The sequence below is a fragment of the Lithobates pipiens genome, unplaced genomic scaffold (genome assembly GCF_037356315.1).
Source record: "Lithobates pipiens isolate NorthernLeopardFrog02 unplaced genomic scaffold, aLitPip1_a1.2 Scaffold_22, whole genome shotgun sequence".
Classification (NCBI taxonomy): domain Eukaryota; kingdom Metazoa; phylum Chordata; class Amphibia; order Anura; family Ranidae; genus Lithobates; species Lithobates pipiens.
The window spans coordinates 127,886-155,435 of record NW_027507784.1 but is presented as its reverse complement, the minus strand read 5'-3'; the positions used below and the strand labels follow the sequence as shown (position 1 = coordinate 155,435).

The following is a 27,550-nucleotide window of genomic DNA, read 5'->3' as shown; positions in this document are numbered from 1 at the left end:
GATGGGACACTCTGATGTAAGGGGGATGGTGATGGGACACTCTGATGTAAGGGGGCTGCTGATGGGACACTCTGATGTAAGGGGGCTGCTGATGGGACACTCTGATGTAAGGGGGCTGCTGATGGGACACTCTGATGTAAGGGGGCTGATGATGGGACACTCTGATGTAGGGGGGCTGGTGATGGGACACTCTGATGTAAGGGGGCTGCTGATGGGACACTCTGATGTAAGGGGGTGGTGATGGGACACTCTGATGTAAGGGGGATGGTGATGGGACACTCTGATGTAAGGGGGCTGCTGATGGGACACTCTGATGTAAGGGGGCTGCTGATGGGACACTCTGATGTAAGGGGGCTGCTGATGGGACACTCTGATGTAAGGGGGCTGATGATGGGACACTCTGATGTAGGGGGGCTGGTGATGGGACACTCTGATGTAAGGGGGCTGCTGATGGGACACTCTGATGTAGGGGGGGCTGCTGATGGGAAACTCTGATGTAAGGGGGCTGATAATGGGACACTCTGATGTAGGGGGGCTGGTGATGGGACACTCTGATGTAAGGGGGGGTGGTGATGGGACACTCTGATGTAGGGGGGCTGCTGATGGGACACTCTGATGTAAGGGGGCTGCTGATGGGACACTGATGTAAGGGGGCTGCTGATGGGACACTGATGTAAGGGGGTGGTGATGGGACATTCTGATGTAAGGGGGTGGTGATGGGACACTCTGATGTAGGGGGGCTGGTGATGGGACACTCTGATGTAAGGGGGCTGCTTATGGGACACTCTGATGTAAGGGGGCTGCTGATGGGACACTGATGTAGGGGGGCTGGTGATGGGACACTCTGATGTAAGGGGGCTGGTGATGGGACACTCTGATGTAAGGGGGGGTGGTGATGGGACACTCTGATGTAGGGGGGCTGCTGATGGGACACTCTGATGTAAGGGGGTTGCTGATGGGACACTCTGATGTAAGGGGGCTGGTGATGGGACACTCTGATGTAAGGGGGGGTGGTGATGGGACACTCTGATGTAGGGGGGCTGCTGATGGGACACTCTGATGTAAGGGGGCTGATGATGGGACACTCTGATGTAGGGGGGCTGGTGATGGGACACTCTGATGTAAGGGGGCGTGGTGATGGGACACTCTGATGTAGGGGGGCTGCTGATGGGACACTCTGATGTAAGGGGGCTGCTGATGGGACACTGATGTAGGGGGGCTGATGATGGGACACTCTGATGTAAGGGGGTTGCTGATGGGACACTGATGTAAGGGGGTGGTGATGGGACACTCTGATGTAAGGGGGATGGTGATGGGACACTCTGATGTAAGGGGGCTGCTGATGGGACACTCTGATGTAAGGGAGTGCTGATGGGACACTCTGATGTAAGGGGGCTGGTGATGGGACACTCTGATGTAAGGAGGCTGGTGATGGGACACTCTGATGTAAGGGGGCTGCTGATGGGACACTCTGATGTAAGGGGGCTGCTGATGGGACACTCTGATGTAAGGGGGCTGCTGATGGGACACTGATGTAGGGGGGCTGCTGATGGGACACTGATCTAGGGGGGCTGATGATGGGACACTCTGATGTAAGGGGGCTGCTGATGGGACACTCTGATGTAGGGGGGGCTGGTGTTCGGACACTCTGATGTAGGGGGGCTGGTGATGGGACACTCTGATGTAAGGGGGTGCTGATGGGACACTCTGATGTAGGGGGGCTGGTGATGGGACACTCTGATGTAAGGGGGCTGGTGATGGGACACTCTGATGTAAGGGGGTGGTGATGGGACACTCTGATGTAGGGGGGCTGGTGATGGGACACTCTGATGTAGGGGGGCTGGTGATGGGACACTCTGATGTAAGGGGGCTGCTGATGGGACACTCTGATGTAAGGGGGCTGGTGATGGGACACTCTGATGTAAGGGGGGCTGCTGATGGGACACTCTGATGTAAGGGGGCTGCTGATGGGACACTCTGATGTAGGGGGGCTGGTGATGGGACACTCTGATGTAAGGGGGTGCTGATGGGACACTCTGATGTAAGGGGGCTGGTGATGGGACACTCTGATATAAGGGGGCTGGTGATGGGACACTCTGATGTAGGGGGGCTGGTGATGGGACACTCTGATATAAGGGGGCTGGTGATGGGACACTCTGATATAAGGGGGCTGGTGATGGGACACTCTGATGTAGGGGGGGCTGCTGATGGGACACTCTGATGTAGGGGGGCTGGTGATGGGATACTCTGATGTAGGGGGGGGGCTGGTGATGGGACACTCTGATGTAGGGGGGGCTGGTGATGGGACACTCTGATGTAGGGGGGGCTGGTGTTGGGACACTCTGATGTAAGGGCTGGTGATGGGACACTCTGATGTAGGGGGGCTGGTGATGGGACACTCTGATGTAGGGGGGGCTGGTGTTGGGACACTCTGATGTAGGGGGGGCTGGTGTTGGGACACTCTGATGTAAGGGCTGGTGATGGGACACTCTGATGTAGGGGGGCTGGTGATGGGACACTCTGATGTAGGGGGGGCTGGTGTTGGGACACTCTGATGTAAGGGCTGGTGATGGGACACTCTGATGTAGGGGGGCTGGTGATGGGACACTCTGATGTAAGGGGGTGGTGATGGGATACTCTGATGTAGGGGGGGGGCTGGTGATGGGACACTCTGATGTAGGGGGGGCTGGTGATGGGACACTCTGATGTAGGGGGGGCTGGTGTTGGGACACTCTGATGTAAGGGCTGGTGATGGGACACTCTGATGTAGGGGGGCTGGTGATGGGACACTCTGATGTAGGGGGGGCTGGTGTTGGGACACTCTGATGTAGGGGGGGCTGGTGTTGGGACACTCTGATGTAAGGGCTGGTGATGGGACACTCTGATGTAGGGGGGCTGGTGATGGGACACTCTGATGTAGGGGGGGCTGGTGTTGGGACACTCTGATGTAAGGGCTGGTGATGGGACACTCTGATGTAGGGGGGCTGGTGATGGGACACTCTGATGTAAGGGGGCTGGTGATGGGACACTCTGATGTAAGGGGGCTGGTGATGGGACACTCTGATGTAAGGGGGGCTGCTGATGGGACACTCTGATGTAAGGGGGCTGGTGATGGGACACTCTGATGTAGGGGGGCTGGTGATGGGACACTCTGATGTAAGGGGGTGCTGATGGGACACTCTGATGTAAGGGGGCTGGTGATGGGACACTCTGATATAAGGGGGCTGGTGATGGGACACTCTGATGTAAGGGGGCTGCTGATGGGACACTCTGATGTAAGGGGGCTGGTGATGGGACACTCTGATGTAGGGGGGCTGGTGATGGGACACTGTGATGTAAGGGGGTGCTGATGGGACACTCTGATGTAAGGGGGCTGGTGATGGGACACTCTGATATAAGGGGGCTGGTGATGGGACACTCTGATGTAAGGGGGCTGCTGATGGGGCACTGATGTAAGGGGGTGCTGATGGGACACCCAAATGTAAGTGGGCCGGTCTGGATGGAGTCCAGGGCCAAATTTCTGTCCCAGTCCAGCCCTGCCCTGATCCCCCGGGGCGTTAGGCTCCAAACGGGGACTGGGGTACCATACATGGCCCATCTGGCCAAAACTAGACGTCCGCCTTTCTCCGGAAGGTCTGCCGAAACAGACCCACCCAGGTACTTGGTTGGGGCCCCTTCGAAGGGAGACCCCCAGAGAGAGAGAGCGTACCAAGCCAGAAGGCCTGTGTCTACCACCCTCACAAGAATTTCAGGGTTGGCCCGAGGACCGACACCCTACTCATCACACGTTCACAGTGACAACACAAAAACGTGACACAACACACAAAAGATAAATAAATAAAGTGGGGAAGTGATAGTAAAGAGGAGAGTGAAAAGGTGGCCATTGTGTAACACAATGACCGGCCCTCCAGCCAGGAATCAAAAATTCCTCTGTTCCTAGCCAAAAGGCCGGGCCCTAGAGGCAGGTGTGAAAAGACGTGTTATGGTGAGATGGCCATGGTGACAAACATCAAAGTGACAAGCACAGTGAATATAAGGCACCCCTGAACTGCCACTTCAGGGGCACATCACCACAGGCTTTTCAAAAGCATCCCGACCCCCCAGACCACAGCAGCCCCCACCCAGCTAGAAAGGCATGGAGATCCAGGAGCTTAGTGAGAGCCCTTTACCATCAGGCCTCACCCTCGCTCCCATCACTCCTACCTAATTACATTCGGGAAGTACAGGCCGTTCCCCCGGTGGGAGAAAGGGGAACCAACGTTCCCTCCCGAAAAACTGACCGGAGCTAGAGCTGCCCCAATCCAGGCCAGAAGGCCAGGGTCCCCTCCCCTGGCGCCGACCAGTGGTTCTCCATCCCCATCAGAAGGCTTCCCTTTCGGCTAAGAACCGCTCCAGGTTACCTTCACACCAGCAGGTTTTGCATAGCAACCGCCACCCCCGCTCCACCTCGCCATAGAGCAGGGACGGAAGCAAGCGCCACCTCCTGGCAACTGATAAGTACAGATACTACACTTGATCTTAGCCAAAAGGCCGAGAAGCGATACCTAACAACAGGTTATCTACCTAAACAGTACTATTAGTGACAAAAAAAATAAAAACAGGAACAAAAAAACACCACTACTCAGTCTTTCCAATTGGAAAAGTTATGGAAGGAGAATGTACTACCCTTCTCCAAAGGGGGTGAGGTTTCCGAAGAGGGAACTTTGGTACTAGGCCTAGAATACTAGGGGATTCAAATATAGGGGTATCATGAGGGTCTTAGCAGGTCTTAGGATGGAGGGAGTAGTTAATCTGCACCATATATACCTTCTATTCTTGAACACCGTTAGTGGACTGGAGATAAAGTCAAGCCATATTTTCCACACTTTGTCAAATTTAGAAATTCTTTCACCCATGGGAGTGATATGTGGCTTTATATAACGGAATTGCAGAGTTGACGAAAAATCAGATCATTCAGAACATGATGATGTAATTTCTTTACGATGGGACTACGTTCAGACTAGTAGCCAATAGCTTTGATGTAGAAATTTGATCTGAGCATGCGTGGCACTTGGTCCGATCAAAATTCTCTACACATGATCGGAGTATGTCCGATCGAACCAGTTGGTCGGAAAATATTTCCAACAAGTTGGAAAATTGGGTCCGACGGATATTCCAATGGAATCAGTCCGATGCAGACCACACACAGTCGGATTATCCGACAACACGGTCCGATAGGACACATTCCGATGGATTCTCCGACCGTGTGTACAAGGGCTTAGAGTTCAGAGAGGGCGCGTCTGATTGTTTCCATGTTAGCAATATTGCTTTACAGGCATAAAAGGCAAACGTCCTACGAGGGTCTTGGTTGCTGTGCGGTGCACCAAATTGCCCAGCAAGCAAACTAGTATAGTCTGCAGGATTGGGATTGTTAAAAGCGAGGGTATGAACTGCGTTACCTCCTTCCACAAAGAGTGCACAACATATGACACAAACCTGCCGCTAGATTACCACATTTCCAACAGCTAGGATAGGCCCCAGGATACATTTTATTCAACCGTTGTGGCATTAAATCTGAATCTGAAACTGAATTAAGCGGCTCTTTACCGCCACTATTTGAAGAAAAGGGTATTCCCACATATCCTCCCATTCCTCTGTATCTAGCTCAGGAAAGTTTACCTTCCATTTAGCTTGGAGAGTTTCAAGACGGGCTACATATTTTTGAGTACCTCTAGTCTTCACAGGGTTAGACCCAACAGTTTTTCTAGGACTACCTTTATGTGTGTCACCAATAATTGTTGCCATTTATCCCACCCAAATTGGAAGGCAGAGGTTCTACCTGTGGAGATACTATGGGGCGAGCAGGCTCTGCATGATAAAGCATTGGTTGGGCCCCACCATGTAGAGGCATGGCACATCTGCCTTTTCTTTCACAGAGTGTTATACATATACAGCCAGACCTCATGTAGAAGGTAGTTGGTTGGGTGTCAAAGCCCTCCTCTGCTTCCTGCCCCCAGGCACAAAGCAGCCAGTTGTCTGCCAGTGCTGCATCCTCTTGTTCCTCCTTGTTCTCTTTAGATACTCTTCCCATCAGTGGTGCCCCCCCCCACACAGTCACAAAAAAAAAAGAAAAAAAACTGGCCCTTTAAAAAAATATTGAAAAAAGGTCCATAAGTGCAGTTTTCGGGCGCCGGGCTCACTGCTCTGCGCCATGCATGGGGAGAAGGATGGAGCCGGGCTCACTGCTCTGCGCCATGCATGGGGAGAAGGATGGAGCCGGGCTCACTGCTCTGCGCCATGCATGGGGAGAAGGATGGAGCCGGGCTCACTGCTCTGCGCCGTGTACGGGGAGAAGGATGGAGCCGGGCTCACTGCTCTGTGCCGTGTACGGGGAGAAGAACACTGTGACAGAGCCTGTCAGAGCCATGATAGTGTGCCCCCTGCCTGTGAGTTCTCATAATGCTGATGATCTTAACCAGGTTCCGATCGCCTGATAGCAGATTTACTGCTACATGGGGGGGGGGTCACGCTGCACAGGATCACTTATATACGCAGTGGCGAGTGGTGAAGTTTTAGAATGGGGGGGTGCCAGACCCCGCCCTTCCTTTTTGACCCCTCCCACTTGGTGGAAATGGGCGTGGTTTCAGCGAAATAGTGGGCGTGGCTCTAAGGTGGTGTGGTTAGTGTCTGAGATGAACGAGAGAGGGAGAGAGGGATGGAGGGACAGCAGGGAGAGATCCTACACAACAATAGAAATATGTGTATTCTAGAAAGTTTAACAATCAGCAGATAAAATATTTAAAAAAAAACTTGGTGTCAGCACTTCAATCATCCCAGCACCATGGTTAACATTGTAATATAAAATGAAATCATTCAACTCACCATAATGCAGAATCAGTGGGAGCGCTGAATGTGTCACTAGCTACGTCGCCTGCCACCAGATGCCATCAGGTGTCCCCAGCGGAGTCCCACCAAATGCAGCATGTGTCCCCATCAATTGCAGCAGCACGTGTCCCATCAAATTGCAGCAGCATGTGTTACCACCAAATTGCAGCAGCCTGTGTCACCACCAAATTGCAGCAGCATGTGTCACCATCAAGTGCAGCAGCATGTGTCTCACCAAATTGCAGCAGCATGTGTCACCATCAATTGCAGCAGCATTTGTGCCCATCAAATTGCAGCAGCATGTGTCTCACCAAATTGCAGCAGCATGTGTCACCATCAATTGCAGCAGCATTTGTGCCCATCAAATTGCAGCAGCATGTGTCACCATCAAATTGGAGCTGCATGTGTCACCAAGTTACAGCAGAATGTGTCACCAAGTGCATTTTGGTTTTGGCATGGAGTAAAATGAATTTCCCATTGATTTTTATCGGATACCTTTCACTCTTTTGCTGACTTTTGTGGAGACTTTTCCATCCACAGCCAATTTTTAGTATCTACAATTGTCATATGGCTGCGGCACAATTTGGAATACGCAATATCTCTATACAATCTTCCTCCTGAATGCCCCTCCACATTCTAAACTCATCTTTACATATTATAGTTATACCTGGATCAATCACAAGGTGGAAGAGTGACAGTAATATTATGTTTATAGTAATAAAGGTGGAGTCATACCAGAATCAACTACAAGGAGGCAGAGTGACGGTAATATTACATGTATAGTAACACAGGGGGAGTACACAAGGATCAACCACAAGGTGGCAGCAGAGTGTCGGTAATATTATGTGTATAATAACACAGTAGGAGTCATACCATATCCAACCACAAGGCGGCAAAAGAGTGTCGGTAATGAATGAATGATTTGTATAGCGCTACCAATGCGAACTGAATCGCCTCAAGGCGCTTTATCCGTCCCGTGCTTCCTGTTCTTTAGAAGAGGCGGGTCTTGAGTTTTTTTCTGAAGGCCCAATGGGATGTCAGTGGATAGAGCGTTCTATAGCCGTGGTCCTGGGACTGCGAATCTTCGTTCTCCCTTTGCTTTGTAGTGGGATTTTGGGATGAGGGGGAGGTTTTGGTTGGTTGATCGGAGGTTGTGATTTGGGGTGTAATGTTTTGTTTTGTCACATAGGTATTGAGGAGCGTTTCCTTGTGTGCATTTGTAGGTGAGGCAGAGGGTCTTAAACATGATCCGATCCTTTACGGTTAGCCAGTGTAGGGTCCTCAGGGATGGGGAGATGGATTCTCAGGGGGTATTTCCTGTGACTAGTCTTGCTGCCGTGTTTTGGACGACTTGTAGGGGTGCGATCTGGTATTTCGGTAGTCCTATGTAGAGGAAATTTGCCTAGTCAAATCGGGAATTGATGATTGTTCCGACTACTACTGCTTTCTCTTTTTCTGGAATGAAGGGGATGTAAAAGGCAGAGAAGAAGATGAGATCCACTGACTATGATCCTATCTGTGCATCCATCCACATTTCTGAGTCAAAGACGACTCCGAGACTTTTGGCATTGGTGCCTCCGGGAGATGGTCTGTCCAAGGATGGTGGGGGGGTGTCCAAGGGGTCTTCGCTTTTGTATTTCTGTTTGCTTTGAGGCATTTTTCTAGTTCCTGGTATTGGTCATTTTGTCCGGTGATACGATAGTAGAGTTGAGCGTCATCTGCGTATGAGTGGAATCATGAGTGGAAGTTTTCCTGATGATTTTGAGGAGAGGACGGATGTAGATATTGAAGAGCACTGGAGACGGGAGATCCTTGAGGGACTCCATACGGAATTTCCCAAGTTTCAGAGGTGAAGGTTCCTAGTTTCACTGTCTGTGTCCGATTACCTAAGAAGGATGCGAACCATGGTAGGTCGGAATCTGTGACTCCTACTTCTTTGAGGAGTATGAGCAGAGTATTGTGGTCCACTGTGTGGAATGCTGCACTGAGGTCCAGAAGTACCAGGAGACACGATTCTCCGTCATCTGCTGCTTCCATGGTGTCGTCCCATATTCTGAGAAGTGCTGTTTCTGTGCCATGCGGTGAATAAATCAAGAGGTGTATACTGCACTGTGAATGAACTTTGATTTAAAGCGGGAGTCCGCCGGGAGTCTGCGGAAGTCAGCAGCTACAAATACTGCAAAATATGACACTACACCGCCTCTCTGTTACTTGTCAGCTTCACACCCCGGCCGGGTCCTGCCCATTCCGACATTAAAGCGGGAGTCCACCATTTTTTTTTTTTTTTTTTTAAAGTCAGCAGCTACAAATACTGCAGCTGCTGACTTCTAAAATAATGACACTTACCCGCCCAGCGCGCCCGCGATGTCGGCACCCGAAGCCGATCTCTCGATCGTCTCTCGGGTGCTGCCGCCGCCATCTTGGGTATGGGAATCAGGAAGTGGAGCCTTTCAGCTTCATTTCCCAGTTCCCTACTGCGCATGCGCGAGTCGCGCTGCGCAATAAGGATGGTCCCCGCTGTCTCTGGGATCCGTGGGTTTCCCAGCAGGCAGCGGGGGACCTTCGGAAAGGGGCGTGGATTCTGCGGAAAGGGGCGTGGCTTCTGCAGAATCTACGCCGGAAGTGGGTGCAGATACCTGTACTGTACAGGTACCTGCACCCCCCTCCCCCCTGAAAGGTGCCAATTGTGGCGCTGGAGGGGGGGAGAGTTCCAATGAGCGGAAGGTCGCTTTAAGCTGCAAACACAGCTCTAGACAAAAAGCATACAAGTTTAAAGGGAAAAATGTGTAGCGCTATACCAAAGTGCTTAAACAATCAATATACTTTACATGTAAACATATCCGAAAACGAAAAATGCATATGAATATAAACCTAATTCAAATACAGTAAACAAAAATATAGTGATCCAGATCCAAAATCCAGTGAAGAGACATAGTCAGTAGTCACTCTTTAGAGTGCAGGTGATCAAAACAATATCTGGTGAAGAGATACGGTCAGTGTTCACTCTTTAAAGTGCAAATTGCCACTATAATCCTCAAAGGGGTGAAAATCAAAACCCGATTAGAATGTAAACTTCCAAATATGTGCTCTTCCCAAGTGCGACACAACCACCACCACCACCACCACCATGAGAATGGAGGAGGCTTACCGCAAATTGGGGACTTAGGCATATGCCTCCCAAGTCATAAAGGCTTATAATCAAGGATCGGCCCGATGGATGCAGATGGCCCACAATCTCAGCTCACACCACACCGACAATTGGCAAAAATTCACTACTATCCAATGATATGTAGTGGTATTGTGAATGAAACCATGAAAATCTCACATAGCGTGATACTGTCATATAAAAAGACTTTAATAAAAAAAGGTGAATAAAAACACTCACAATTTGAAGGTATCTAACGGCATATACATAAATACAAGCGATGTCAGCAAAGGAGTCCACCCAACGCGTTTCGACTATGGAGTTGTCATCTGGGGTGTGGACCCCCCTCCCAGCATCGCTTATAAAAGGAATGGTGACCCCAAAATGCTCATGACGCCAAAACACTTCCGCCATATGTCACTTCTGCTTTCAAACCCGGAAGGACGCAATTAATAATAACCCGTTTCTTAAATTAATTCAAACTCCCCTTTAATATCATCAAGTGCTTCAGGGTGATCCATTTACAACCATTAATAGGGAAAGATCCACTCAGAGCATCTACAGGTATATAATATATCCCCCACTGTGTACCTCGTAAGTGTATCACACCCAAGCCTCACTTCGGAGCTATCACCGGCCAATGAGCTGGCTCAGCGCGGTCTTACCTTGAAAACGAGGCTTGGATGTATTTGCTTTCCGGTCTGGCGTCTATACTTCAAGCCTCTATCTGGAGATGAGGCTTGGCTAAACAACATCCGGCTTTCTGAATACGGACATCTGCTGACACGACACGCACATGACACGACAAAGCACTGTCAGCCAAAGGACCTTCTCCAGCAGCTTAACTTAAAGCGGGAGTCCGCCGGGACTCCGCGTTTTTTTTTTTTTTTAAAGCCAGCAGCTACAAATACTGCAGCTGCTGACTTTTAAAATAGTGACACTTACCTGTCCAGCGCGCCCGCGATGTCGGCACCCGAAGCCGATCTCTAGATCGTCTCTCGGGTGCTGCCGCCGCCATCTTGGGTATGGGAATCAGGAAGTGGAGCCTTTCGGCTTCATTTCCCAGTTCCCTACTGCGCATGTGCGAGTCGCGCTGCGCAATAAGGACGCTCCCCGCTGCCTCTGGGATCTGTGTGTTTCCCAGCAGGCAGCGGGGCACTTGCGTAAAGGGGCGGGCACTTGCGGAAAGGGGCGTAATCTACGCCCCTTTCCGCAGAGAGCTATCCCGGAAGTGGGTGCAGATACCTGTACTGTACAGGTATCTGCACCCCCCTCCCCCCTGAAAGGTGCCAATTGTGGCGCCGGAGGGGGGGAGGGTTCCGATGAGCGGAAGGTCCACTTTAGGGTGGACCTCCGCTTTAAACACCGGAACATGCCATTTGAAGCTGCCTGACCACAACGCACCCTACATTAATGCAAATAAAAATAAATAAACACAAAAACTATGCCGCAAAGGACGGACGGCACGCACAACACTTCCACTAAGACTAAATGGGTGGAAGCAGGGAAAAAATTGTCAAATATAGTGTAGACCAAAGAAGGGGGGGGGAGCAATCTATATTATCTCGGTATTAGTGGAGAATAACTAGACATCCCATCAAATATAGGGCTGGAAGTTGTTTGGCTACATAACAAATGGGATCATCATGTACATTTAAACAAATACAATGTTTCTAAAGAATTAAGATTGATGTTAATATTTATATTTACACAATCAACATTATATTTATTTAGAACTTTAAAAAGCTGTAAAGGGTTATGACACATTTAAACAATGCTACGTTTAAAGAGGAAGTAAACCCTGATGGGTGTTACTTCCTCTTTCATTCCCTGCAAAGGCAAAGCATAGTACTAGGAGTACTATGCATCGCATCGCATCGCATAGTAGTCCATTATGTGTCACTTACCTGACACAGGAGCCAGCGAAGTCACCGCTGTCCCCTGTAGTCCGGCGCATCCATCTTCTCGGTGGGGTCTCGCAGCTCCGCCGCTGTCATTCAGCGAAGCCGTCACTCCCACGCATGCGCACGGGATCCGACCCGCGCGGCATCTCCATCGTTTGAAGATACCGCGCTCAGTGCGCCTGCGCGCCGCTGTCTACGCCGCATGCGCCATAGACAGCGGTGCCTGTCTTCGGGCAAATATCTCCTAAACCGTATAGGTTTAGGAGACCTGTCATGGTTATGCAATAGAGTTCGTCTGCTTACCTGTCTCCATGTGTTCATTTCTAGAGATCAGCCGACCCTCACCTGACTGCTTTTATAACCCATCCTCTGGCATGACTCCACCCTAGCTCCTATCAGAGAGCTCTATATTAACCTGTGCACTGCAGGCCAATCCTGCTGATCAACCTTTGTGTGTTAGCTTCCTGTTTCCTGCCATGTGCTCTGCTACTGTTTTCCGTTACCGACTTTGGCGTGTCTTTGACTATCCCTGTTTGCCTGTGATCCCGACCTATTGGCGTGTCCCCGACTATTCTTGTCTGCTTGTGGCCCCGACCTTGGCTTTGTCCCTCACCATCCCTATCCTCCTGTGGGTGCATGCTGGGGGACCCTGGGGGTCGCGACCTGGAGCCAGTTGCAGCCATGTCCATCCTCACCACTCGAGGCTCTGGTGAACACCTGCTGGCTCCTAGACTCCGCGCCCCAGAGAATCTTACGCTCTAACCCCGGTGGGATCCATCTTGGTGTTCTGGTGGCCCTGCCTCCCTATCACCTTGACCCCCATCTGCAGCAGTCAGCCGTAGGGTCCACAACCTTGCAGTGCACTTCTGATCCCTACGGTGTGCATCTTTCACCTGGGCTCAAGGTGACCTGACAGAGATATTTCTTGGACCTACAGGTAAGCCTTAATCTAGGCTTACCTGTAGGTCAAAGTGTGTTGTAAGGGTTTACAACCACTTTAATTATTTATATATACTGATACATGAATATAGAATACCACTACGAAAAGTTTATGTCTACTTCATAATACACTGTACAATACCAGTATTAACCCTACTCCAACATACTTGGGATGTATTGACCCCCTAAAAACCTTACTAAATAGGACAGATAGAGGGTGCTAACATCACCCAATATATTAGGTGAAAATCTCACACTATATTAAATCTGTAGAAATGAAATTAAAAAATTGGGCTAAAAATGCAAATTAAAAAAGAGAGAAGTCATTCAAAGCTCCCACACCTATCTCACTAGGATCTATTAATAAAGGAATTAATATCCTGCTCTATATTAATACCCTGGGGATGGTACGTTTGCAGCTCATAGATCCAGAAGGTTTCGAGCCTGGACACACCTTTAATAGAGGCTCCTCCCCTCCATGGAGCAATATATTTGTCTATGATAAGGAATTGGGTCCAGGTCATGGCACTGTCGATAATGGCGTGGAACCGTATGTTTGATACTACCTTGTTTAATCAAATTGATGTGTTCGGAGACCCTCGTAGTGAAAGATCTTATAGTGCAGCCCACATACTGCTCGCCACATGGGCAGCTCAGCATGCAAACCACATTTGTTGTGGCGCAGGTACAAAATTGTTTAATCTTATAAGTTTGGCCTGTAACAGTCAATTTAAATTCCTTTGTACTTCTGCACCCACACATGTTGTATTGACACACAAGACACTTTTTACATGGAAAGTATCCTGTTCAGTTGTGAAAAAAGGACGGCTTAATGGGGGGGGGGGGTTTAACAATCGATGGTGCTATTTTACCTTTAAGAGCAAGCAAACCTCGATAAACAACCCTAGGTCTCTCTGGGATAATCAAACCCAAGATCCTATCATTTCTTAGAATATCCCAATGTTTTAAAAAGATATCCTTTGTTTGTGTTGTATCGAAAAAACTTGGGTTCGAGGTTGGGTTTCTTTACAAGGGGTTTGATTATGCCTTGCTTGGGGGCGGTCGGAACAATCCCTTCTTTGAATGACTGATTTACGAGATGTGTTATAGTGGGAGCCAAGATGTTGGAAAATTCTTCCAGGAGTTTTGTGGGAATGATGTCATTGGGGGAAGGGCTGTCTCGGAGGCTTCTGATGATGTTTTTTGGTGGTGTCAGTGGTGATCGGGATCATCGAAAAATGTTGTGATGGTGTGATGTTCGAGTCGATTTCTTCTTTTTTGCTTTCATTGAATTAGGTTGGTTCTTTTTTCTTGTTGAATTCTTTTCCGAATGTTGTCGATTTTTTTGATTAAAAAAATCCGATAACTCATTGCAGAAATCTTGCGTTTCGTTTGCAGGGGGCTCTAGACAGGGAGGGTTCATAGTCTGGGCGACTAGTTTGAAAAGTTTGCGAGGGAGGATTAAGGCTTTTGAGATGGCGTTAGAGAAATTTTATTTTTTTGCTTTGAAGATTGCTTTGTGGTATTTCATTGTCAGTGTTTTGTAGTTTGTGAGGTTTTCCTTTGTAGAATTTCTTCTCCATGCTTTTTCAGCTCTTCTGCGTTCCTGCTTCAGTAGAGTAAGAATGCCATTAAACCATGCAGTTTTTATTACAGATGGGAGCTATGCGTTTCGGGGCGACTGAATCTGCTGTTTGTAGTAATGCCTTGTTTAACCGGTTCCCGACCAGCGCACGACAATGTACGTTGACAGAATGGCACGGGCAGGCATATTGGTGTACATGTACGTCCAATACTCAATGCCGCCCTGCCATCGGGAGCGTGCCGCCGGCGGCGCACTCCCGCGCTGGTCGGGACCCCCGTGAGTCCGGTCGCAGGACCCGTGGACTCGATCGCCGCGGGCATCCCCGCGATCGTCTTACGGGATGGCTGAATGGAGGAAATGCCGTTTCTCCATTCTGCCTAGCAACTAGTGACGCTGATCTCTGCTCCATGTGATTGGAGCAGAGATCAGTGTTCACTAAAAGAAAGCCCAGCCCCCCCACAGTTAGTAACACACCCCTAGGAACACTTAACCCCTACACTGCCACCCACTGGTTAACCCCTTCACTGCCAGTGTCATTTACACAGGAATCACTGCATTTATATAGAAGTGATTACTGTATAAATGACAATGGTCCCAAAAATGTGTCAAAAATGTCCGTTGGGTCCGCCACAATGTCGCAGTCACAATAAAAAAAATCGCTGATCACCGCCATTACTAGTAAAAAAAAAATAATAAAAAATTATTAATAAAAATGCTATAAAACTATCCCCTATTTTGTAAACGCTATAACTTTTGCGCAAACCAATCAATAATCGCTTATTGCGATTTTTTTTACCAAAAATATGTAGAAGAATACGTATCGGCCTAAACTGAGGGAAAAAATTTTTTTTATATTTTTTTGGGGGATATTTATTATAACAAAAAGTAAAAAATAATGCGTTTTTTTCAAAATTGTCGCTCTATTTTTGTTTATAGCGCAAAAAATAAAAACCGCAGGGGTGATCAAATACCACCAAAAGAAAGCTCTATTTGTTGGAAATAAAGGACGTCAATTTTGTTTGGGAGCCACGTCGCACGACCGCGCAATTGTCAGTTAAAGTGACGCAGTGCCGAATCGCAAAAAGTGGTCTGGTCTTTGACCAGCAAAATGGTCCGGTCTGAAAGTGGTTAAGGAGCTGAGTGTTTGTTCTGCTGAGTGGTTTAGGTTTTGCGTTGCTATTTTGGTTGATAATGTGGTTTTGAAGAATTCCGAGTGTAGCTTCTTCTGTGATCTGGTCCAGTGTGTTGTAGTTGAGTGGTTCGGTTTTTCGGCGGGTGGTGTTGGAGGCCATTTTAAATTTGACGGCGTGGTGGTCTGTCCACGGTAGCGGTATGTTGTTGAGTATGTTGATGTTCATATTTTGTTTGAAGATAAGGTCCAGCGTGTGCCCTGAACCATGCTTCGGAGCCTCTATCAATTGCTGAAGACCTGGTTCTTCCAGTTGGTTGATGCAGCCGGTGGCGGTGAGGTCTTCGGTGGTGTTTGCCCAGAGTTTGAAATCCCAGAGAACAAGAACTTTTTTGGTTTTCAAGGTGTGTAGTGAAATGAGTTCGGTGAAGGGTGTCAGGAGATTTGTCTTTGGTCCTGGTGGTCTGTAGCATAGCAGTATGTGAATGGTGTCTTGGGGTGGTGTTTGGAGATGTAGAGTAAGTGTCTCCATGAAAGGTACGGGGTTCTGTAGAGTTTGATGAGCGCCAGGTGAGATTTGAAGATCACTGCTAGGCCTCCTCCTTTTTTCCCAATTCTATGCTTTGAAAGGATACTGTAGTTCTCCGGCACCAATTCTGTTAGGATGGTGTTGCAATCGGGTGTTAGCCAGCTTTCCGTGATGAACAGGCAATCTATGTTGTTTTGGGTGGTGAAGTCATGGATTTCATGTCTGTGCTTGACTGCAGATCTGGTGTTGATCAGGGCGCATGCTACGTGTTGCGGTTGAACTGGGGTCTTCCTGAGTTTGGAGGTTGATTGTAGATTGATCCTTAGCAGATGTTCTTTTCGTAGTATCTTTTGAATGGAAGTTGGTAATGTTGAGGTGGAATTTCTTAGAATGCGGAGGGTGTCTGCTGAGTACATGAAATTGCACATGATGAGGAAGCTTGATGTTGATGGTATGATACGACGATGAACTGCTGTAGTGATGAAGAAGAAGATGATCCTGTGATGTGTATAATAACACAGGAGGCGTCATACCAGATCCAACCACAAGGCGGCAACAGAGTGTCGGTAATATTATATGTATAATAACACAGGAGGAGTCATACCAGGATAAACCACAAGGCGGCAACAGAGTGTCAGTAATATTATGTGTATAGCAACATAGGGGGAGTCATACCAGGATCAACCACAAGGTGGTAGAGGAACGGTAATATTATGTGTATAGTAGGGATGAGACGAATACCCCCCGGTTCCATTCGCGGCAGAACATGCGAACAGACCAAAAGACTGTCTAAGACCCCCATTAAAGTCTATGGGACTCAAAACGTGAAAAATCAAACGTGCAAATTTTAAAGGATTATGTGCAAGTTATTACCATAAAAACTGTTTGGGGACCTGGGTCCTGCCCCAGGGGAGTGTTTGGGGACCTGGGTCTTGCCCCAGGGGAGTGTTTGGGGACCCGGGTCCTACCCCAGGGGAGTGTTTGGGGACCTGGGTCCTGCCCCAGGGGAGTGTTTGGGGACCTGGGTCCTGCCCCAGGGGAGTGTTTGGGGACCGGGGTCCTGCCCCAGGGAAGTGTTTGGGGACCTGGGTCCTGCCCCAGGGGAGTGTTTGGGGACCTGGGTCTTGCCCCAGGGGAGTGTTTGGGGACCCGGGTCCTACCCCAGGGGAGTGTTTGGGGACCTGGGTCCTGCCCCAGGGGAGTGTTTGGGGACCTGGGTCCTGCCCCAGGGGAGTGTTTGGGGACCGGGGTCCTGCCCCAGGGGAGTGTTTGGGGACCTGGGTCCTGCCCCAGGGGAGTGTTTGGGGACCTGGGTCCTGCCCCAGGGGAGTGTTTGGGGACCTGGGTCCTGCCCCAGGGGAGTGTTTGGGGACCTGGGTCCAGCCCCAGGGGGGTGTTTGGGGACCTGGGTCCTGCCCCAGGGGAGTGTTTGGGGACCCGGGTCCTGCCCCAGAGGAGCGTTTGGGGACCCGGGTCCTGCCCCAGGGACATGTATCAATGCAAAAAAAGTTTTAAAAACTGAAGTTTTTTTGGGACCAGTGATTTTAATAATGCTTAAAGTGAAACAATAAAAGTGAAATATTCCTTTCAATTTCATACCTGGGGGGTGTCTATATTATGCCTGTGAAGGGGCGCATGTTTCCCGTGTTTAGAACAGTCCGAGAACAAAATTACATTTCTAAAGGAAAAAAATCATTTAAAACCACTCTGTGGAAAATTGGGCCTTAGGTGTTGGTGGTACCAGAACACTGTAATCCCTCACAGTTACTCTTGGTGGGCTCTGGAACGGGCCCTGCTGTGAAATATTAGATCAAGAATTGTAATTACATGTTCCTTTTAAACAGGGGCAGAAAAATTGGGCCTTAGGTCGTGGTGTGGGGGTGGTTATGGCACAACACTGTAAAGCCTCACAGATACTTTTGTTGAGCGCAGGAACGAGCCCTGCTGCAAAATCTTTGATCAGAAATTGTAATTACATGTCCCTGTTAAACAGGGGCAGAAAAGTTGGGCCTTAGGCAGTGGCGGTGGTGCCACAACACTGCAACCTCTCACAGATACTCTTGTTGAGTGCAGGAATTAGCCCTGCTGCAAAATATTACAGAAAAAGTTGTAATTACATGCACCTGTTAAACAGGGGCAGAAAAATTGGGCCTTAGGTCGTGGTGTGGGGGGGGTTATGGCACAACACTGTAAAGCCTCACAGATACTCTTGTTGAGTGCAGGAATGAGCCCTGCTGCAAGATATTACAGAAAAAGTTGTAATTACATGCCCCTGTTAAACAGGGGCAGAAAAATTGGGCCTCAGCCACTCATGGTGGTGCCCAGGACCAAAAATGTTCTTAGAAACTATTAACATGAAGATTGAGGAGGAATAGAATAGTCACTCAGCATAACGGGATAGTCACTCAGCATCAGCAGTCTTGAAGGGATCTCACATTGATAAAAAAATGAATTGGTTACATCAGCATCATGCGCTTGGTAGATGATGATCCAAGACTGATTCATTTTAATGAAGGTGAGCCAAAAGTTCATCCTCTGTGAAGGCTGGATAAGTTCCTCCACCTTACCCTTGTAACGTGGAGCAAGAAGGGTTGCCAGCCAGTAATGATCCCTGCAACTTGATCGTTAGCCACTGCCACCCCTAAAAAAGCCAAGCACCCCTGACCCTGTCCTGGTGCCATACTCGCACAGGTACTCATCGATGGCCCTCTGCTGCTTGTGCAGCAGCTGCAGCATTTCTGACGTTGAGTTCCACCTGGTGGGCATGTCACAGATGAGGAGGTTCTTGGGCAGGTTGCATTCCTTTTGGAGGTCAGTCAGCCAGCCGAGCACTAGCATTATATGACTGGCGGAAATGCCCACAGACTTTCCTGGCCTTCCTCAGGAGATCCTATAAGCCCGGGTACCTGCACCAGAACCACTGAACCACCAAATTAAGGACATGAGCCAAACAGGGAACATGGGCAAAGTGCCCCTGTTGGAAGGTGGAGAGGAGGTTGGTGCCATTGCTGCAAACCACCATTCATGGCTGAATCTGGCGTGGTGTCAACCGCCTCCGAGCCTGCCCATGCAGAGCGGCCAGAATCTCTGCCCCAGCGTGGCTCCTGTCCCCTAAACAGACCAACTCAAGCACCACATGGCATCTTTTTTGCCTGAGTGCTTGCGTAGCCCCTAGAATGCCTACAGAGCACGGCTGGTTCTACACAGGACATAGAGGAAGAAGAAGAGGAGGGTGGTGAAGGAGAGAGGTGTAGCTGATGTTGGTGTAACGCTAGCAAATTGCCTGGAAGTGCTTGGGACACCTAATTCTACACCTTCATTCCAATCAGTGCAGGTCTCTGAGAGGACTGAAGGTCTAGTGGGGTTGGAGATCCCAGCTGATGAGGAGCAAGGAGAGGTCCGCCTTGTTCTTTGGTGTGGGTCTTTTAAGTACTGTTGCCAACGGACTTCATGGGAGCTCGATATATGTCTGGTCAAGCATGTGGTGCCCAAGCGGCTGCTGTTTTGGCCACGCGAGATACGCTTCAGATATATGTTGCAAACAGCAACGGTGCGATCTGCTGCACTTGTCTCAAAAAAGGCCCACACCAAAGAACTTTTCCACTGGAGAAGGGCAAGCAGGTGCTATCTACCCCTATAACCCTAGAGGATTGTGAGATTATGGACAGGGAGTGACTGTAGAGGAGGGAAGGGTTTGTCATCCTCCATCATAAGAGGGTCCTCTTCTTCTTGGTGGAGAGATGTAGGTGGGCTGTTGTCTACAGCCTTGCTCATTAACTTCTTTACGAAAGGTAGAATACAGCATACAATCGGGGGGTAAAAGAACCAGGATTATTAGTACCGTTACCCCTATCTGGGCGAGCACCTTCTGCCACCCACTCATCCAGCTAATATATTGATCCCATGGGTCTGTAATACCGGAGTTCTTCTTCAACTCCAATGTCAAATCTTCTCATTTCTTTATAGCTAAAGTTACTTTACCATTTGGGCCGGTATTATCAGGAATGTAGGTGCAACAGGTCCCCGTTTTTTCTATGATTTTACAGACACCTCCTTTCTCAGCTAACAGCATGTCTAAGGCCACCCGGTTCTGAAATGTCATGTAGGAAGTGGGGGGGGTAACTGGTCAGCAATTCCCTGGAGGGCATCTTTAGTGTAATTCACAAATCTTTGTTGGTTATAGTTTATGTAATTGATCCAATCTACATTCTTGTTCACATTTATTATGGGGATCAAAGACTCAAAACCAACTTTTACCTGATCCCTGGATTTGAATTCATCAGGGACCCCCCCTTGGGACCCCTATAGCATCTATGTACACATGAGGGTCAAAGCTTCCGGAGAGAGCTGCTCGCTTCCTCCTCTGACTGTGTGCTGGGTCAGTATGTGTATCAGGGGTATCTTCTGCTAGGATATGGAGGGGCAAAATGACCTTCGCAAGGGCACATTCACCGGTCCAGATACCCTGTAATCTGGTCCTATGTTCCAACCCACTGTCCCTCCCAGGAACCACAATTCTGGCCCCAGTAACTGTCTGTAAAACACACATATATATCCTTACCATCAGGGATGTCACTGTACCAATGGCATTGCCATGAAAGAGTCAAACGGACAAGGTACTATGTCACAGTAATCAAAGGTAAAGGTGGTCACATGTGTACCTGAAGAGCTATACCAAAATGTAATTATGTTATCATTTTTTGTGATGACCACCTCCTGGGCCAAACAGAAAAAGGATATGCAGCATGGTCGTCATGAAGTGGGCGGGATCTTGTCCTCGGGGGTGGAGCTTTCTTGCAGTGGGAGGCGTGTATTCAGGTGTTCTTCCCGGCCAATTCCACTGAGGTGGCTGTGGTGAGCAAAACTTGGAATGGACCATCATATCTGGGTTCAAGAGAATGTTTTCTCACAAATTTCTTTACCAGCCCCCAATCTCCAGGCAGTAGTTGGTGTGTTCCTGTATCTAATTCAGGATCTGGAATGGAAGAAAACACCTGGACATGCATTTGGGTTAATTCTCGTGATAATGCGGTTACATAATTAGTCAACACATCAGATTGTAACTGTGACTGTTGGGGGAAAGTGACAGCCAAGTCTGGGGGCTGAACCAATTTCATAAGGGGATAGGGCATGTTACCCCCCGGGGTGTGTGTCTGACACTGAACAGGGCAATGGGCAAACTGTCTGGCCGACTCATGTTAGTCTTTTGGGCCATCTTCTAACATCCTGTTTTTTTAGTGTCCCTACAAAACAAAAAACGGCCATTTTAAAAACGTTTTTTTGCATTGATCCATGTCCCCTGGGGCAGGACCCGGGTCCCCAAACACTTTTTATGGCAATAACTTGCATATATCGTGTCCCATAGACTTCACTGGTGTTCACACAAATGTTCTGTCTGTACCCAAGTTCTGATGCGATGCGATCCGGGGGTGTTCCGCTCATCCCTAATGTGAGGCAATGTGGATTGGATGACGGTGTTACTATGTGATGTGATTGATACATTTGTCACCTTGTGAGTATAATAATTACCACTTTTTCTATGAATAAAGCGATGGTTTTAGGGTGAGGCACTAGGCCTGGGCGCCCGCTCTGTCTTTTTATGGTTGCACGTGGAAGGAGATTGCACAATACAGGAAAAGAATTTCCAAGCAGATTTACCAACTATCCAGCAATAAAACAAAAACGAATTGTCCCGTCTAACAATTCAGAGGAGACTTTTGTTGCTCTCATTTCCAAATCTATGTGGAAGGTGCAGCGCCCCCCCAAGGCTCCTCTGTGAAGTGCGGCCCTAACTCTATATATATGTGTAGTTGCAGGTTTGTCCCTACATAGGATTGTTACTCTTTATTGCTTTCACTAAATATCCTATAAAGAGATCCAGTCACAACCTTCCAATTTACGTGATTTCCCTAAAACATAAATGTATTTTATTTATCACATGTATATCTATAATGCCGACAATTTACACATTTATATTGTACATTCATATCAGCCCTCTCGGAACTTACCATCTAAAACCGGCCACAGAAGGATTGAACCTCGACTGCTTCAACAGGGACAGGGCTGAGATTCAATCCATCCACGGGCAGGCTGGTTGTACTGAAATCCATCGACTTCAGCACACCCAGCCTGCTGGATTTCTTTCATGCGATCGCAGCCAGTGGCTATGGCTGCCAGCAGTGATCATTCTGTTCTGCTAGCGGGATAAGCTCCCCGCTGGCGGAACACAATATCACTATGGGAGGGATTTCCCTCTCTGTGTTGATGGGGGGAATCAAGCAAGTTTCTTTCTGTCCCCCCATTGTGGAAGGAGAGAAAATGACACAATCTATGTGCTGCTAAAGTCCCCAACGTTGGCCATAGATGATCGCTTTTATTTGTCAATCAGCCAGCGATCAGGTTTTCAAAAAAACAAAATGGAATACCCATCCCCCTCTATTCACATAAAAAAAACCTAAAGAAACAGTTCTATAGAAATGTAACAAAACCACACCGACAAATATAATTAAGTTATGACATTTTATTAAAATATCAAATAAAAAATCACACAGAAGGAACTAAATTGCAAATGTATAAAACACTATGCAGTAAGAGGCACTGCCACCCTTGGGGGTAGATGAATGGGTGCAGCGGAGCCTAAGAAGAAGCATTTCCACCCTTGGGGGGGTAGAGGAGTGCAGTTTGGTGGGACCTGAGGGAAGCACCAGTACGCTGGGTGTTGGGGAGTGAGGGCAGATGAAACTTGGGGGGAAGCTCTTCTGCCCACACTCACCCCCTACCCAGGGTGGTAGCATTCACTTTTGGTGGTAGTTGAGACAGGCAGCGGAGCCTGATCAGAGGCATTTCCACCACTTGGTGGTAGATGAGTGCAGTTTTTTGGGGCCTGGGGGGGAAGCACCAGTACGCTGGGTGTTGGGGAGTGAGGGCAGATGAAACTTGGGGGGAAGCTCAACTGCCCACACTCACCCCATACCCAGGGTGGTAGCATTCACTTTGGTGGTAGTTGAGACAGGCAGCGGAGCCTGATCAGAGGCATTTCCACCACTTGATGGTAGATGAGTGCAGTTTTTTGGGGCCTGGGGGGGAAGCACCAGTACGCTGGGTGTTGGGGAGTAAGGGCAGATGAAACTTGGGGGGAAGCTCAACTGCCCACACTCACCCCATACCCAGGGTGGTAGCATTCACTTTTGGTGGTAGTTGAGACAGGCAGTGGAGCCTGATCAGAGGCATTTCCACTATTGGGGGTAGATTAGTGCAGTTTTTTGGGGCCTGGGGGGGAAGCACCAGTACGCTGGGTGTTGGGGAGTGAGGGCAGATGAAACTTGGGGGGAAGCTCTTCTGCCCACACTCACCCCATACCCAGGGTGGTAGCATTCACTTTTGGTGGTAGTTGAGACAGGCAGTGGAGCCTGATTAGAGGCATTTCCACCACTTGGTGGTAGATGAGTGCAGTTTTTTGGGGCCTGGGGGGGAAGCACCAGTACGCTGGGTGTTGGGGAGTGAGGGCAGATGAAACTTGGGGGGGAAGCTCTTCTGCCCACACTCACCCCATACCCAGGGTGGTAGCATTCACTTTTGGTGGTAGTTGAGACAGGCAGTGGAGCCTGATCAGAGGCATTGCCCCCCTTGGGGGGTAGATAAGTGCAGTTTGGTGGGGCCTTAGAGAAGCACCAGTACGCTGGGTGTTGGGGAGTGAGGGCAGATGAAACTTGGGGGGAAGCTCTTCTGCCCACACTCACCCCATACCCAGGGTGGTAGCATTCACTTTTGGTGGTAGTTGAGACAGGCAGTGGAGCCTGATCAGAGGCATTTCCACTATTGGGGGTAGATTAGTGCAGTTTTTTGGGGCCTGGGGGGGAAGCACCAACATGCTGGGTGTTGGGGAGTGAGGGCAGATGAAACTTGGGGGGAAGCTCTTCTGCACACACTCACCCCATACCCAGGGTGGTAGCATTCACTTTTGGTGGTAGTTGAGACAGGCAGTGGAGCCTGATTAGAGGCATTTCCACCACTTGGTGGTAGATTAGTGCAGTTTTTTGGGGCCTGGGGGGGAAGCACCAGTACGCTGGGTGTTGGGGAGTGAGGGCAGATGAAACTTGGGGGGAAGCTCTTCTGCCCACACTCACCCCATACCCAGGGTGGTAGCATTCACTTTTGGTGGTAGTTGAGACAGGCAGTGGAGCCTGATCAGAGGCATTGCCCCCCTTGGGGGGTAGATAAGTGCAGTTTGGTGGGGCCTTAGAGAAGCATTAGTACGCTGGGTGTTGGGGAGTGAGGGCAGATGAAACTTGGGGGGAAGCTCTTCTGCCCACACTCACCCCATACCCAGGGTGGTAGCATTCACTTTTGGTGGTAGTTGAGACAGGCAGTGGAGCCCGATCAGAGGCATTTCCACCACTTGGTGGTAGATGAGTGCAGTTTTTTGGGGCCTGGGGGGGAAGCACCAGTACGCTGGGTGTTGGGGAGTGAGGGCAGATGAAACTTGGGGGGAAGCTCTTCTGCCCACACTCACCCCATACCCAGGGTGGTAGCATTCACTTTTGGTGGTAGTTGAGACAGGCAGTGGAGCCTGATCAGAGGCATTGCCCCCCTTGGGGGGGTAGATAAGTGCAGTTTGGTGGGGCCTTAGAGAAGCACCAGTACGCTGGGTGTTGGGGAGTGAGGGCAGATGAAACTTGGGGGGAAGCTCTTCTGCCCACACTCACCCCATACCCAGGGTGGTAGCATTCACTTTTGGTGGTAGTTGAGACAGGCAGTGGAGCCTGATCAGAGGCATTTCCACCACTTGGTGGTAGATGAGTGCAGTTTTTTGGGGCCTGGGGGGGGGAAGCACCAGTACGCTGGGTGTTGGGGAGTGAGGGCAGATGAAACTTGGGGGGAAGCTCCACTGCCCACGCTCGCCCCATACCCAGGGTGGTAGCACCCCCCTCTTAGTGGTAGGTGAGGCAGGTAGAGCCTGATTAGAGGCATTGCTACCCTTGGTTGTAGATGAGTGTGTTGGAGCCTGAGAGGCATTTTGACCCTTGAGGGTAGATGAGTGGGTGTAGCGGAGCCTGAGAGGCATTGCCACCCTTGGGGGTAGATGGGTGGGTGTATTGGGGCCTGAGAGGCATTTTGACCCTTGAGGGTAGATGAGTGGGTGTATTGGGGTCTGAGAGGCATTTTGACCCTTGAGGGTAGATGAGTGGGTGTATTGGAGCCTGAGAGGCATTGCCACCCTTGGGGGTAGATGAGTGGGTGTAGCGGAGCCTGAGAGGCATATTGACCCTTGGGGGTAGATGAGTGGGTGTAGCGGAGCCTGAGAGGCATTGCCACCCTTGGGGGTAGATGAGTGGGTGTAGCGGAGCCTGAGAGGCATTGCCACCCTTGGGGGTAGATGAGTGGGTGTAGCGGAGCCTTAGAGGCATTGCCACCCGTTTTGGGTCTGGGGAGGGGCAGTTGATCTAGAGGAAGGCGAAAAACCCCCAGCATAGCGTGAGCCAATGTGCTACAGCTGGGGGAAAATTCCTTCCTGACCCCTCCAAGAGGCGATCGGCTATTCCCTGGATCATCACCCAGACAGGTAGGTGGGGCTTGGGGTAAGGAGGGGGGCGGGCAATTGGAGCCACACCCTCGGTGGTAGGTGGGTGGGGATGTGGGTGTCAGTGTGTGGATAGCGGGGGAGGAGGGACCATCCCCCACACAGAGCTCCGGGGGAGGAGCCATTGGACTACAGCCGGGTCACGTGGTGTCTGTGTGTCGGGGAACCTGCTGCCTCTGCTCAGGATCTGAGGAACTACAACTCCCAGCATGCACTGTGTAAGTGACGGGGGTTCAGCTCCCGGCCTGGAATAGGACGCTGTGGGACTACATATCCCAGCATGATTTTCTCTATGGAGATATTACAGGTGCCAGTGATCTCTACATACCCCAGTCCGCTCCCCTCCCCCTCCCCAGGGGGAATTGCACCGCCTCCAGCCCCCCCTCCCCACTCATCTCCCAACACCCATTCTTCCCCCCTCAGGCCCAACCCGCCCACCTCTAACCCGGGGGGGTAAGAGACCCACCACCGCTTGTGGGAGATGAATGCGGGGTGCGATTACGCCTGAGGAGGGGGAGGGGAGAAGGCTGGGGTATGTAGAGATTGCTGGCACTTGTAGTACATCTATAGAAGAAATCATGCTGGGATATGTAGTCCTGTAACATCTTATTCCAGGCTGGGAGCTGAAACCCCATTGCTTACACAGTGCATGCTGGGAGTTGTAGTTCTTCAGATCCTGAGCAGAGGCAACAAGTTTCCCGGACCCACAGACATCACGTGACCCCGCTGTAGTCCAATGGCTCCTCACCCGGAGCTCTGTACAGCAGATGTTTCCTCTTCGGCGTTCTCCACACACTGAAGCTCCGCCCTAACGGCTCAGCTATATATATCGGCTCAGGCCACGCCTCCTGCTGACGTCACAGGCTAACGGCTCTAGCTGTGCACGCGTCAGTTGGAACAAAGCCACGTGATGGCAGTGTGATATGTTCCCGCCTCACCCGCTCAGGCCACGCCCATCCCATGCACTGGTCACGCCTACTCTTATCTGAGTCGTTATGTCCCTCTCTGCGGGAGTCACGTGACTTCACAGGAGGAGGGGCAGGGAGCCGAGACAACAACATGGAGGACTGAGAGGCACCCCGGATGTATGATAAATATGATTTATCCCCATTTCCTGGTGACAGATCCTCCTCATATATATATATATATGTGTCCTATTTTCTGAAAACATGGGGGGGGAGGGGATCAATGGGACAGGAAGTGGCGTACCGTCGCCGCCATCTTTGTTCACCCCGCACTCCTCTATAGTAAGGATACGCCGAAAAGGGTGAGAGCGGACATCTTGTTACACCCACCGGAGTGTAGCATTTCACACGTATTTTTCCTATAATCTGGGTTGATATAGAGAAATACCGGACTCAGGACTCCGTCTGACTGGTTAGATGGTGAATTTTATAATCAGCGGCATCCCTGCTCATCTCGCAGGTTTACAAATTTGACAGAAGATCGCTGCTTTTAAAATTCAACATCTAACGAGTCAGACGGAGTTGTAAGTCCTGTAATTCATCATATAAAGCCAGATTGCAGTTAAAAATAAGTGTAAAAAGCAAAATAACGGTGGGTGTAACAAGATGTCCACTCTCCCCCTTCTCAGTGTATCCTTACTGTGGAGGAGTGAGGGGTGTACGAAGATGGCGGCGCCGAGGAACGTCACTTCCGTTACACATTCTGACAGGTGGCGAAATCAAACGGAACACGAGTTGTACGACGTTCTGGTGTGGTAAAATTTCATGAAATTTTACCACAACGGTCTATGGAGGAGACATGTCTACCCTCCCCCTCTCCGATCACCTCCCATACCACTTCCGGGATCTCACCTCCACCGGAAATACATCACCGACCGGAACTTCCTGTCACCCTCAGTCGCCATTTTCC

At 49.8% G+C, this 27,550-nt stretch overlaps 1 pseudogene; it reads right to left on the bottom strand.

The window, feature by feature from the left end:
* Nucleotides 1-4,362: 4,362 nt before the first annotated feature.
* On the bottom strand, nucleotides 4,363-4,542 carry LOC143925811 (U2 spliceosomal RNA; annotated as a pseudogene).
* Between the last annotated feature and the right edge of the window lie 23,008 nt (nucleotides 4,543-27,550).